Source organism: Arachis ipaensis, chromosome B08, assembly GCF_000816755.2.
Source record: "Arachis ipaensis cultivar K30076 chromosome B08, Araip1.1, whole genome shotgun sequence".
Lineage (NCBI taxonomy): Eukaryota > Viridiplantae > Streptophyta > Magnoliopsida > Fabales > Fabaceae > Arachis > Arachis ipaensis.
In genome coordinates this window covers 23,410,620-23,423,566 of record NC_029792.2, presented here as the reverse complement: position 1 = coordinate 23,423,566, position 12,947 = coordinate 23,410,620, and the positions used below count along the sequence as shown (strand labels likewise).

General features: G+C 33.7%; 1 long non-coding RNA gene across 1 annotated transcript in view; it reads left to right on the top strand.

Annotated features, from left to right (window-relative positions):
- The window catches only part of LOC110265822, a 15,876-nt gene continuing 5,440 nt past the window's right edge, over nt 2,512-12,947 (top strand). Inside the window, exon 1 of the long non-coding RNA XR_002352213.1 lies at nt 2,512-2,524. This is a non-coding gene — a long non-coding RNA (uncharacterized LOC110265822). The remainder of the gene's footprint in view (nt 2,525-12,947) is intronic.

Sequence of the window (12,947 nt, the reverse complement as noted above, 5' to 3'; positions counted from 1 at the left end):
TCCTAAGTATCATGGATTTTCAGATGAAGATCCACTCAAATATTTGAAAGACTTTCAAGTAGTGTGCTCAACTGCAAAGAGGTATGGATCGGATGAGATAGATATGATGGTGTTTGCTTTCCCTTTCTCTTTAGAGGGAAAGACAAAAGAGTGGGTTTATACTCAACCGATTGAGGTTATTACCAACTGGGACTTGTTGAGAAAGAAATTCCTAGAGAAGTTCTTTCCACCTCAAAAAATTGATCGTTTGAGGAAGAAAATTTTTTATATCATGCAAAGAGATGAAGAGACACTCTACGAGTAGTGAAAATTTTTTAAGAAGTTGTTTAAGTCTTGCCCTCACCATCGCATTGATGACTTGGTACTTATAAGTTACTTTTGTCAAGGCTTAGATCCACAAAACAAGCTCCTTATTGATGCCTCAAGTGGAGGATCTCTTACTAAGTATAAAGCTGCGAAAGAAGCATGGAAAGTTATTTCAGATTTAGCGGATTCAACGCAACACTTGAGGACAAGGAATCCCCAACCAAGGTCTATTGGAGAGGTTTCTCCTTTCGGTGATGCTATTTTGACTAAGACACTTGGTGAAATGACCGTTTTGTTGAGACAATTCATCAAAGTCAACAAGTACCTCCAATGCTCCTAGCTCAACCACAACCACCTCAGATTGAAGGACCCTCTCGACCATGTGGCATTTGTGCTTGTAGTAGTCATTACACTGATGAATGCCCACAACTCCAAGAGGATAATACATTGGCGGTAACTAATCCCTATCCACAAAATCAACCTTCCATCAAAGCAACCAAGGACCATATTAATATGGAAAAAATCAAAGTCAAGGGTGGAGAGACAACTCAAACCAAAGATGGCAATAACCCTCTCAAAACTAACCCTTTCAATCCCAACAATCCTACTATCATCAACCGTCTCAAAATTAACAACCCCAATTCTACCAACCACCACAATTATACCAATAACCGTACCAATCACAAAATCCACCTTACCAACAGTCAAACCAATAACATCATCAACTATCATACCAATGTCAACCTCAATCAAGGTACTAACTACCACACACTAGACAATCTACTCAAAGCAACCAAGTCTCTTTCTCCAACCAAACCCATGTATATGACACCCTTCATACATTCATCCTAGAACAACGAAAATTCTAAAAGAAACAAGATACCTACATGGCTACCATAGTCGAGGCTTTGTCCCGTTTGACATTACCACTATCCAACAATAACCAAAACACCTCCCAACTATCAACCTCTAGTGACCTACCCTCAACCACAACCAAATCCTAAATGTAGTCTAAATGCAATCACTCTAAGGTCCAGAACAACACTTGATGAGAGAGGTCCCAAGACTACAATTGTGATGGAGGATGTTCATGATGAAGAAGTTGATGAGGTGGTAGAAATAGATGAAGATGAAAAAGAAGATGTTGGAAGGAAAGAGGAGGAACAAGTGAAGCCCAAGGAGCCAAAAAAGAAGAACATCTTTGAAGAACCAATCCCAATCCCTTTTTTAGTGATGGTGAAAAAGGCCAAGAAGAGTGTTGAATTGGACTTTAATATGGTACATATTTTCAAGAAGGTTGAGGTAACCATTCCACTCTTTGACGCCATTCAAAAAATTTCTAAGTATGCTAAGTTCCTCAAAGATTTGTGCATACACAAGGAGTGAATTAATGAAATGGAGACCATTACTTTGGGTAGCTTTATTTTCTCTTTAATGGTGGCTATCTCGAAAAAGTATGGTGATACGGGGCCATGTTTAGTCTCTTATGTAATTGGAGGAGTCTTATTAGAAGATAGCATATGTGACCTTGGTGCTTGTGTAAGTATCATATCCCTCTCTGTTTTTGACAAGTTGAATCTCTCACCATTGAAAAGATCAGCCGCTAGATTTGTCTTAGTGGATAAAAGCATCGATGGTAGGCATTGCGGAAGATGTGCTAGTGAGCATTAATGACTTAGTCTTTCAGATGACTTTTATATTTTGGAAATATCCCTCAATGATTAAGGAAGACCCACTTATATCTTACTTGAGAGATCTTTCTTGAAAACTTCCCGATTCAAGTTTGATATTTTTTCCACACCTATTCATTTGAATTGGATAATAGAATGGTGGAATTCAATTTAGAGGAAGCTATCAGGCATCCACTAGAGGAACAAGGAGGAATTGAAACCCCTTCCACCTCATTTAAAGTATGCCTTCCTTGATGATGATCATAAAATCCTGGTAATTATTGCAACGGAGCTCTCCAACCAAGAGGAACAAAGACTTCTTGAGATATTACGGAAGTACAAGAAATCGATAGGGTGGAGCTTGAATGACATTGTGGGGATAAGCCCACAAATATGCCTTCATCGCATTTTCTTGGAATATGGCACCAAACCAATCCGACAACCTCAGAGGTGCTTGAACTCAACAATCCTTGACGTGGTTAAAAAGGAGATTACTAGACTTTTGATGATAGACATTATCTATCATATTTCTGATAGCAGATGAGTAAGTCCGGTTCAAGTAGTGCCTAAGAAGTTTGAGGTAGCCATGGTGAAGGTGGATAGTGGAGAGCTAGTAGCAATTAGAGTCTAGAATGCATGGAGGGTCTGTATTGATTACCGAAGACTCAATCTGGCCACAAGAAAGGACCGTTTATCCTTTATTGATCAGATGCTGGATCGGTTGTTAGGTAAATTCCACTACTATTTTCTTGATGGATATACTAGATATTTTTAGATTCACATTGCTCCCAAGGATCAAGAGAAGGCCACATTCACATGTCCCTTTGGAACTTATGCTTATAAGAGAATACCTTTTGCCTTGTGCAATGCACTGACAACTTTTCAAAGATGCATGACGAGTATCTTCTCCGATCTTATAAAGAATTGCATGGAGGTCTTTATGGATGATTTTAGCATGTATGACAATTCCTCTGATGTGTGCTTATAAAATTTAGCTAGGGTGTTAGAGAGATGTGTCAATATTAATCTTGTGTTGAATTTTGAAAAGTGTCATTTCATGGTGAAACAAGGCATAATATTGGGACATATTATCTCTAGAGACGGAATCTCCGTCAATCCGACTAAGATTGAGGTTACTTCTAGCTTGCCTTACCCCTTCTCAGTGAGGAAGATTTGTTCTTTCCTTGGCCATGCAGGTTTCTATCGAAGGTTCATTAGGGATTTCAGCAAGATCACTCTACTTCTCTTCCGTTTACACTAGAAAGATGTGAATTTTAATTTTAATGAGAATTGCAAGGAAGCTTTCAATAAACTAAAATTTGCATTGACCACGGCGCCTATTGTGCGAGGCCCATATTAGAATCGTCTGTTTGAAATCATGTGTGATGGCTCCAATTATGCCAGTGGAGATTGAGCATAAGGCGTATTAGGCAGTGAAACAACAACTTGGATTTGAAAGGAGCGGGTGTTGAGCCCAAACTTTAGTTAGAGGAATTGAAATGTTTTAGGCTAGAAGCCTATGAAAATGTGAGGTTTTACAAGAAAAAAGTTAAGGCATTCCATGACTAGAATATTCAGAGAAAGAACTTTAAGATTGGTGATGATGTGCTTGCGTACAATTCAAGACTCCAATTGATGCTAGGAAAGCTACAGTCTAGATGGGATGGACCCTTCAAGGTGGTAGATGTGAGGCTGTATGGTGTAGTTGAAGTGGCTCACCCTTTTAATAAAACAATATTCAAAGTCAATGGGCACAGGGTGAAGCCTTACCACACACAACCATTCAACAAAGAGGTGGAAGTATTCCTCCATAAGGATGCCCCAAAAGATAATCAGTGAATTCATGTCCGTCCAACTTAAGGACATTAAAAAAAGTGTTAAGTGGGAGACACCCCACCATGGTAACATCTTTCTAACTTTCTCTTCTCTTTAACAATTATTAAGATTGTTGTTATTCTTGGTTAGCTTAGTTTGGTAGATTTTTAGTGTCGATTTAGGGTATATATGTTAAAATTTGTTCCTCTCTTCTTTCTTTCTCTCTTCTCCAACCACCATCTGTGAGTACTCCTTCATCTTCTGCGTCGGGCATTAGAGCTCAACCAGCTCTCAACTTCCGGTGACTTACATTGTTGCCGCACCTCTGGCAGTGGCAACAACATAGTGCCATTGCATCCTTCCCTTCTTTCTCTACTTCAACAATCTTTGTTCTACACCTCAAGTTTATTCCTCTGTTTTCTTTAATTATTATTGCTTTGATAATTAGTTAATTAGTTAGTGAATATCATTTATATGTTGCTAGTGGATTTAAGTGGTTAAGATAGGCTATGATTAGTTTCTTAGATTTTGTTAGGATGCAAGTGTTGGATAATGACTGTGTTGGATTGATTTAGTGTTGAAACTTGGTTAATTGTGCTGAATTTTGTGCATTGTGCACCACTTGTTTGATTAAATGCATGTGTGATGCTTTGAGTTTGGTTCATATATTATAGCTACCATATGCATTAAACTATATTTTGTTTGGCAATTTGTTCATGAATGATGCACTTTTAGCTATGCCTAGGTTGTGGACTTTTAAACACTTTTATTTGTAATAGTTTTAAGTACAATTTTAGTTCTCTTTTTTGGGAGCTTGTTTAATTGCATGTTTATTTTCTATTACTTCATTATTCTAAGTTACTTTCTCTTATTGCTTATATAATGTAGATCGCAATTTATTTTTGTAATTTTGATTATAGCTCGTATTACTTATACAACTTGTACATTCCTGTCTCAGGCTTCGTTGCATTATTGTGTCGACCACATGAAGTCGGTCACATCATTTGTAGTTTTTTTAGTATGAGTGGATGTGATTGGAAAATGAAAGAGAATGAATAGTTAAATAACTTTGTTTTATTTATTGATGAAGCAATTTACAAGGTATGCAGTAGTTGCTACTAAGAGTTTTACAAGTTTTCATTCATAGCCCTTTTTTTATGCCCCGTTAAAACACCCTTTAGTAAAACCCATGAGAAAAAATCATAAAGTCAGGAAAAAGAGTACACCAAAGAGTAAGGTTTGCTATCTAGCTATAGTATCTTCTAAGATTTAAATCATGCCATGATCTTAGAAACTCGTTTTCTTGTAGATCGAAGATTTGTAGTATCCTTTCCCAAGGACCTATACGACTTTGTAGGGACCTCTCCAATTAGCTGCAAGCTTCCCTTCTCTTGGAGTTGGTGCTCAGATATCGTTTTGGATTAGGATGAAGTCATTCTCATTAAAGCTTCTTTTAATAACCTTTTTGTTCTACCTGATTGCCATTCTTTGCTTCATGGCTTCCTTTTTAATCCGAGCTCCTTCCCGCACCTCGGGTAATAACTCGAACTCTTCTTTACAGGCCTTAATGTTTCTGACCTCATCATAAAATCGAACACATGGACTTTCTTCATTTACCTCTACTGGAAGCATGACCTCTATACTGTATGCCAGTCAAAAAAATGATTCTTTAATAGTTAATTGAGGTGCTGTGCGATATACCCATAGAACATGTGGTAGCTGTTCGACCCAAAATTCTTTTATTGTATCTAACCTTCTTGTTAATCCTACAATTATGACTTTATTTGCTGCCTCCATTTGTTCATTGGCTTAAGGATGTTCCACACTATGGAATTGATGTTTGATTTTGAGATCGAACACCAATTTTCTAAAAGTCACATCTATGAATTGGGTTTTGTTGTTTATTGTAATGGAGGTTAGAATACCAAACGTGGTGATAATGTTTTTGACAAAGAACCTTTTACTCTGTTGAGCGGTGATAAAAGCTAAGGGTTCTGCTTCTATTCAATTTGTGAAGTAGTCCACAACCACGATTACATATTTTACCTGCCCAGGGGCTTCGAAAAATGGTTCGAGTAAATCCATTCCCCATTTTACGAAGGGCAAAGGTGAGGTGATGTTGATAAGCTCTTCAGATTGTGCTACATAAAAAATTGTCATAGAACTGACAAGTCAGACATTTCTACACTTAATTAATGGCTTCTTTTTTGCAAAGTAGACTAGTAAAACCCAGCTCGGAGTTATTTTTGGCTAATGATCGAGCTCCGAGATTATTGTCACAGATTCCAACATGAATTTTTTCTAGTACTTTCTCAGTTTTGGATGTTGGGACATACTTGAGTAATGATATAGAAATTCCCCTTTTGTATAAGGCTTCTCGTGCCAATGTGTAGTATTGGGCTTCTCAGACAAGTTTTTTGGCTTCTTTCTTATCAGATGGGAAGATGTCAAACTTGAGCTATTCCAAAACAGGATCCATCCAACCCATGTCTAATTTTTTTATTGTAAGTACTATTGTATCCGACTTGTTGACAGTAGAGGAAACTTGGAGGTTTTCTTGTATTAAGCTTTTGCTATTCCCTCCTAGCTTTATTCTTGCAAGCTTTGATAGAGTCTTAGCTCGACTATTTTTCTCCCTTGCTACGTGTTAGACTTCAGCTACATGGAATTCAAAAAGCAAATTCAAAGTCTTCTACAAGTACTGCTTCATGTTAAGATCTTTTGCTTGATAACCTTTATTTATTTGTGAAGTGACAACCTGCGAGTCACTGAAGACAAGTACCTTAGTTGCTCCTACTTCTCATGCAAATCGTAATCCTACTAATATTGCTTGGAATTCGGCTCAGTTATTGGATGTTGTGATGTTGAATTTCAAAGGTAGCTCTATTGAGGTGCCTTCTTCATTTTCTAGATTTACTCATGTCCTGTTGCTGAAGTTGTTGGAAGATCCATCAACGTAAATTTTTTAAGTTTCCGGCGCCTCTTTGGGTTCTTTCCCAACATATTCTGCGACAAAGCCCGCAAGATATTGCAATTTTATGCCAACTTAGGCTCATACTTCAGCTCATCTCGGTCTTTTGATTTTGTTAAGATTGGAAGCTACGTGAAGTATTCTTTGAATTCTTGAATTGTCTTCTTGCATTCTTCAGTCCATTTTAAATCGGTGATTTTCGTCAAAAGGGAGAACAATGGTAACAACCTAAGGGTTGATCCTGCTAGAAATCAAGAAAGAGCCGCCAATCTTCCATTCATCTGCTATACTTCTTTAAGGCAGGTCAGACATGATATGTTTAATATAGTAGAACATTTATTTGGGTTAGCCTCTATCCCTCTTTGAGTGAGGATGAACCCGAGGAACTTCCCACCTCCTATTGCAAATGCACATTTGGTTGGGTTAACTCTCACGTTATGCTTTCTAATCGTATAGAATACCTTCTGAAGGTTGGGAACTAAATCTACTTCCTCCTTACTCTTGACAAGCATGTCATCTATATACACTTTCATCAAAGACCCGAGGTGTTTGTGGAAGACCTTGTTCGTTAGCCTTTGATAAATAGTCCATGTAATTTTTAATTTGAATGGCATTACTACATAGTAATAATTTGCCTTTAGAGTGATGAATTAGGTAATTTCTTGGTCTGGGACATGCATGGGTATTTGATTATACTCTAAGTAAGTATCCATGAATGATAAAAATCAGCATCCCGAAGCCACATCCACCAGGGTGTCATTGTTGGAAAGGGATAGGGATCTTTGAGCCATGCTTTATTCAAGTTGGTGTAATCGACGCACATCCTCAACTTCTCGTTTTGTTTCTTAACCAGTACTATATTAGACAACCAAAGCAGTTATTCGACTTCCCTAATAAACCAGGCTTCCAAGAGATGGATCAACTTCAACCAATGACTTTATCACTTTCACAATCATATTTGATTTCAGCTTAACATGATCTTGAGAAATGGTAGTTCTAGTGTATGTGTGACTACCATTGTGCCACCTTATCACTTAACAAAATTTTCTCTTAATAAGACTAGCTCTAATAAGTCAATCGCAACTTACTTCGTATTGTACAACTTGGCTAGAATGTGGTTGGCTCAAATTCACACACCTAGTAATCTACATCCCTATGAATGGTATAATCTTTAATTCCTGTAATCACAATCTCTCTAGAATTGAATTTCATACCAACGACAAACTCACTGTCTGTTACAACAACAGGGTCTACACCAATAACAACAAAAAATAAATCTGATTATTGCTATACAACAACAACAATAATAATAAAAAAAAGGACTACGTACCTGCATTGACATACTTAGAAAATTCTATTCTATTCGTAGTGTCTAGATCCAAAGTATGCATGAAAGAAGGCTCTTTAGATGAATGTTGGCTTGCTATTATATTTGCCACATTTGCTATATTAAGCTCAACTATTATATCATCTTTATCCCCATCTTCAGTTTGAACAACAATATGATAAGTGCCCTCAAATTTCTCTTCACTTTTAGTATTATAACTCGTCCAGTCAATGTTAGGTTTCAGTAAATCAACCTCAACCAATTCTTCAAACTCAACATATAATTCGATAACTGACATCTACGTCGGTGTTTGTTGGTAGATCAAAAGTATCCCTTGCATGCTTACTTTGTTAGCCACATACATTATTTGAAACTAAATGAAATCATCGAATACTAACACAGGCTATCTATAGAGAATATTTGTGAGTTTCTTTAATACTTGATTATCAATATATTGACAAAGTACACTCTTAAATTTCTCATATGTTATTGCAAAAGAACAACAACATCACCTGAATTTTCACATATAAAATTCACACCTTCAGATGTTTGAAGTAAAATCTGACATTATAATGTACCCAAATAGGGTCCTTAAGAATTTCACATCAAACTTTTTTGTCCCCAAAAAAAATTATTACGTTGAGATCCTTGAACTTTACAAAAATAAGATATATAAGTCCCTACCTTAAGCAGACCCTTTTGTTTTACTTTTGTAAAATTCAGGAATCTCAATGTAATAAAATTTTCTTGGGACGAAAACGTCCAATCCGAAATTCTTTAGGAACCTATTTGGATATATACTTTTATAATATATTTTCGAGTATATAGCCAAATAGGTTCCTGAAAAATTTTGCATCAGATATTTTCGTCCCCAAGAAAATTTTATCACATTGAGGTTCCTGAACTGTACAAAAGTAAGACATATAGGCCCCTACTTTAGTTAGGTATGTTGCTTTCATTTGCACAAATAGGTCATCAAAAGTGTGACGCAAGGACTTATATGTCTTATTTTTGTAAAGTTCAGGAACCTCAACGTAATAAATTTTTTTTGGGGACGAAAATGTCCAATGCAAAATTTTTCAGAGACCTATTTGGGTATATACTCTATATTTTCAAACTAACACCCTATCCATTTTTATACTCTTGTTAAACTCATTCAAATATTTTTTTCTCTAAAGAAAAATACTCTATTGCTCACACTCAACCTAATAATTTGTTCTTCCTTTTATAATACTTCAGTTATATTTTTTTAATCAGAAAAGTACAATACATCTCCTGTGTATTATGAATTCGACTCTCATGTATTGTGAATATGCCCCCTATGTATTCAGAATACATCCTTGCGTATTACTTTTTTAATACTTAAAAAATGCAATATGTCTCCCATATATTGTTCAAGAAAAATTAAAAAAAAATCTATTGCAGCAATTCAAATCCTGCAAATTGTTTTGTTCTAAAATTCTGTGAAACACTATATAACTCAATAACTAGGTATACACTAAAATTTTTTCAATATCTAAAGAAATTAGACACCTAGAGGTCCACGTAGAGACGAAAGTAAAAATATTTAGCAACAACGACGAAATAAAAATAAGAGTAAAATAACAATTAAGTCCTTTAAGATTTTGATCTTAGACTAATTAGCTCTTGAAGAAAAAAAAAGGTACTAATTTAGTCCTCCATTATAGCAAATAATAGACACGTGATATTCTTTTATTAATTTATTACATAAAACTTAACGGTGGTGCTTATATACTGTGACATGTATATTAAGAAATATTGTCATGTAGATAACAACTTTTGGAACGAAATTTCACCTGTCTTGGTAGAATTTGTGATAAATAGATAGTAATTGATAAAGATTATATAGAAATTCAAAAGATAATAAATCTTTCACTATTTAAAACTACATTATTTTCATGCTCATATGGTAGTAACAAGACACACCTCACTATATATAACAAAATACATAGACAATTTTATTTCATTTTACACCATCCATTGACATGTCTACTATTTGCTATCGTAAAAAATTTAATTGATACTTTTTTTTAAGACTAATTAGTCCGTTGATTAAACACATTTTTTCATCAAAAAACATGTATTTTTAATCAAGGTTAAAATAAATATTTTTTTATTTTTATACAATTTTCACGTATTGTTTTCAAAATAAATTGTATACATAGTAGTATTTTTCACAAGAAAAAGATGGTATTTATAATTTGTATATCAGATTTATTATGGTTTACAACACTATCCTGAGATATCATATGAAATAATCTGGAACTCTCCTTTTTAGATTGGTTCGTTTGTTTTTACTTTTTTTTTAGTATTTCTTTCTCTATTTTATTTTCACTAAATTATTTTTGTTATCTAGTAAAATATTGAACAATTATCCAAATCGATACCTAAATTTTTTAAAATGGAATACTTTAGTCTTTTTAAGATTTAAAATTTATAAAATATTTTTTGATATTTATTTTCATTAGACGAAACAGTTTCTTTCTGCTAATCACTAACGATAACTGCTGACGTGAAATATTAATTTGCACACGTGGTCATCAAATTTTACGTGTGAAAACTACTAAATAGTCTCTGATGAATTTTAAAAATCTCAAAATAATTTCAAAAAATTTTTAACAATTCTAAAACTATCCCTTCTAATTATTTATATATAATTATTTTTAAATTAATAAATTTAATTTCTAAATAATTATAAATTAATTTTAAAAGACACTATTTTAAAAAAATATTAAATAATTTAAATAAATAAATTCATATTTATTTTTGACTATACAAAATATTAATTTAATTTAATTTAATTTATAATTATCATATTCCATGATCATTCTTTAACGAAGAAGAAGAGAATGAGTTAGTATTATTCAAAGAGATGAAAAAATTTCCCTTTAACATAAAGTTTTTACAAAAACAATTGAGAATATTTATGCAAATGTTTATGAAGATAACAATTTGGAACTTGTGGTGCAATGCAAACCAAGACATCTCCGAATTCAAATTTGCAAGTTTTGGTGAACGGCAAGGTTAATGTAGATCATTTACAAAATTTTAATGTGAAACTCCTGATACTTTGTAATACTTGAAGAAAAAATATCCTACCACATGCAAGTATTATGTTTATGTTTCTTAGAAAATTTTGAGATTCATTAATTATAATGTTACACAAAATATGCTTGCAGTTAAAATTATTTGTGCTACTACAGTTAACAATTTTGCCAAAAAAAATAGATTTTTTTAACTTAGGAATATTTTTCTAAGTTTATTTTAAAAAATATTAAATATATTTGAATAGATTGTTTTGGAATCTTTAAAAAATTTTCGAGGATTATTTTGAGATTTTTTAAACTTTCCAAAAATTGTTTCGTACTTCATCTTGGGAAATATTTGTCCAACTCGAATGTGTAGACACTTAACGGCTATGTGTACGAGTTAACGTTCCATGTCCGCTATCACCATTACTGACTATCAGAAAGGGACTATATTGTTTAACAAAAATAAACGTTGGAGACCGTTATGTGTATTTTAAAACCTGAAGGACTAAAGTGTTTGATTTTAAAAACTTTAGAAATTAATTTGAGTAATTACTCTAAAATATTTTCTCTTACGGTTATATATTTTGCCCTTCTTTTGCCTTTAATACATTAAAGATTACTACCACCAAATATTTTTTTCCTAATTAATCATTGGTATTATTCAGAAATAGGGGCGGCAAATGGTCAAAATCTGTCGGGCCAACCCACATAACTCATTAAAAAAAGTAGGTTGGGTTGAAAATTTGAGACTGTCAAACTTAAAAAGTCCGCCTAACCTGCACTATCTAATTCGTGGGTTTTGGCGGGTTTCAGCAAGGCAGGGCGGACTTCCCCTGCAAGCTAGGAATTTTTTTTTTGTCAAGGTCATTTTTTTACAATTTTTATGATGTTATTGATCTACAAAAGAATGAAAAATGATAATTGAATATGTTCTAAATTATATTTTGGATTATGTTTTATTGATTATAAACTTGAAGATGTTTAATTATATGTTTTGCACAATGTTTGTTTTGCTTTGAACGATATTGGTTTTATTATTTTGTTTCAAAAAACTTAGTTTATGATTATATTTATTACATATTTATAATTATCAAGACTTTAATGTTTGTGAATTTAAAAATTATAATCTTTTTTATATCTTTAATATATAAATTTATTGAAATAGTTGTGAAATTATATATATTGTTTAATATTTAATAGTTTATAAAAAAAAAGAAAAATTTGGCAAATTTGACCCGCCAGCTTGCAGTTAAGCAAAACCAAAAAAGAATTCACGACCGTCTCACTAGGCAAAGTAGAGCGAACCCGCCTACCAAATGTCAGGCTTTTGATGGAACGGAACGTACTTTTCCGTTTGCCACCCCTACCCAGAAGGGTCACGAAAAGAGAGTTTTGTTGGAAAAAAAATTTTTAAGAACATCTTGAAAGTTAACAACTGCATTTTGTTCTAATCCAGAAAAGTACAAATGAAATGGCAGATTGGTTGGCCAAAAAAGGTGTTCGTGGAGATTATGAAGCAGTAAATTAATTACAGTCGCACGCTCCTCTGCTTCGTCTTCTTTAGGATGATTTAGATCAGAGGATTTCTTTTCATCCTTGTATTCTTTTCTTTCCTTTTCTTTTTGTTTTCTTATTAGCTACTGTCCAAAAATAAAAAAACGTAACCCTATATGTATGTTTGTCAAACTCTTGTCCAGATTCATCCACGCTGAAAGTCCTTGAGCCGAAAAGAAGCGATGATACTCTTTCTATACCGTTATGTCTTGATAAAAAAAAAATTATAAGATTTTTTTAATGTCTAAATA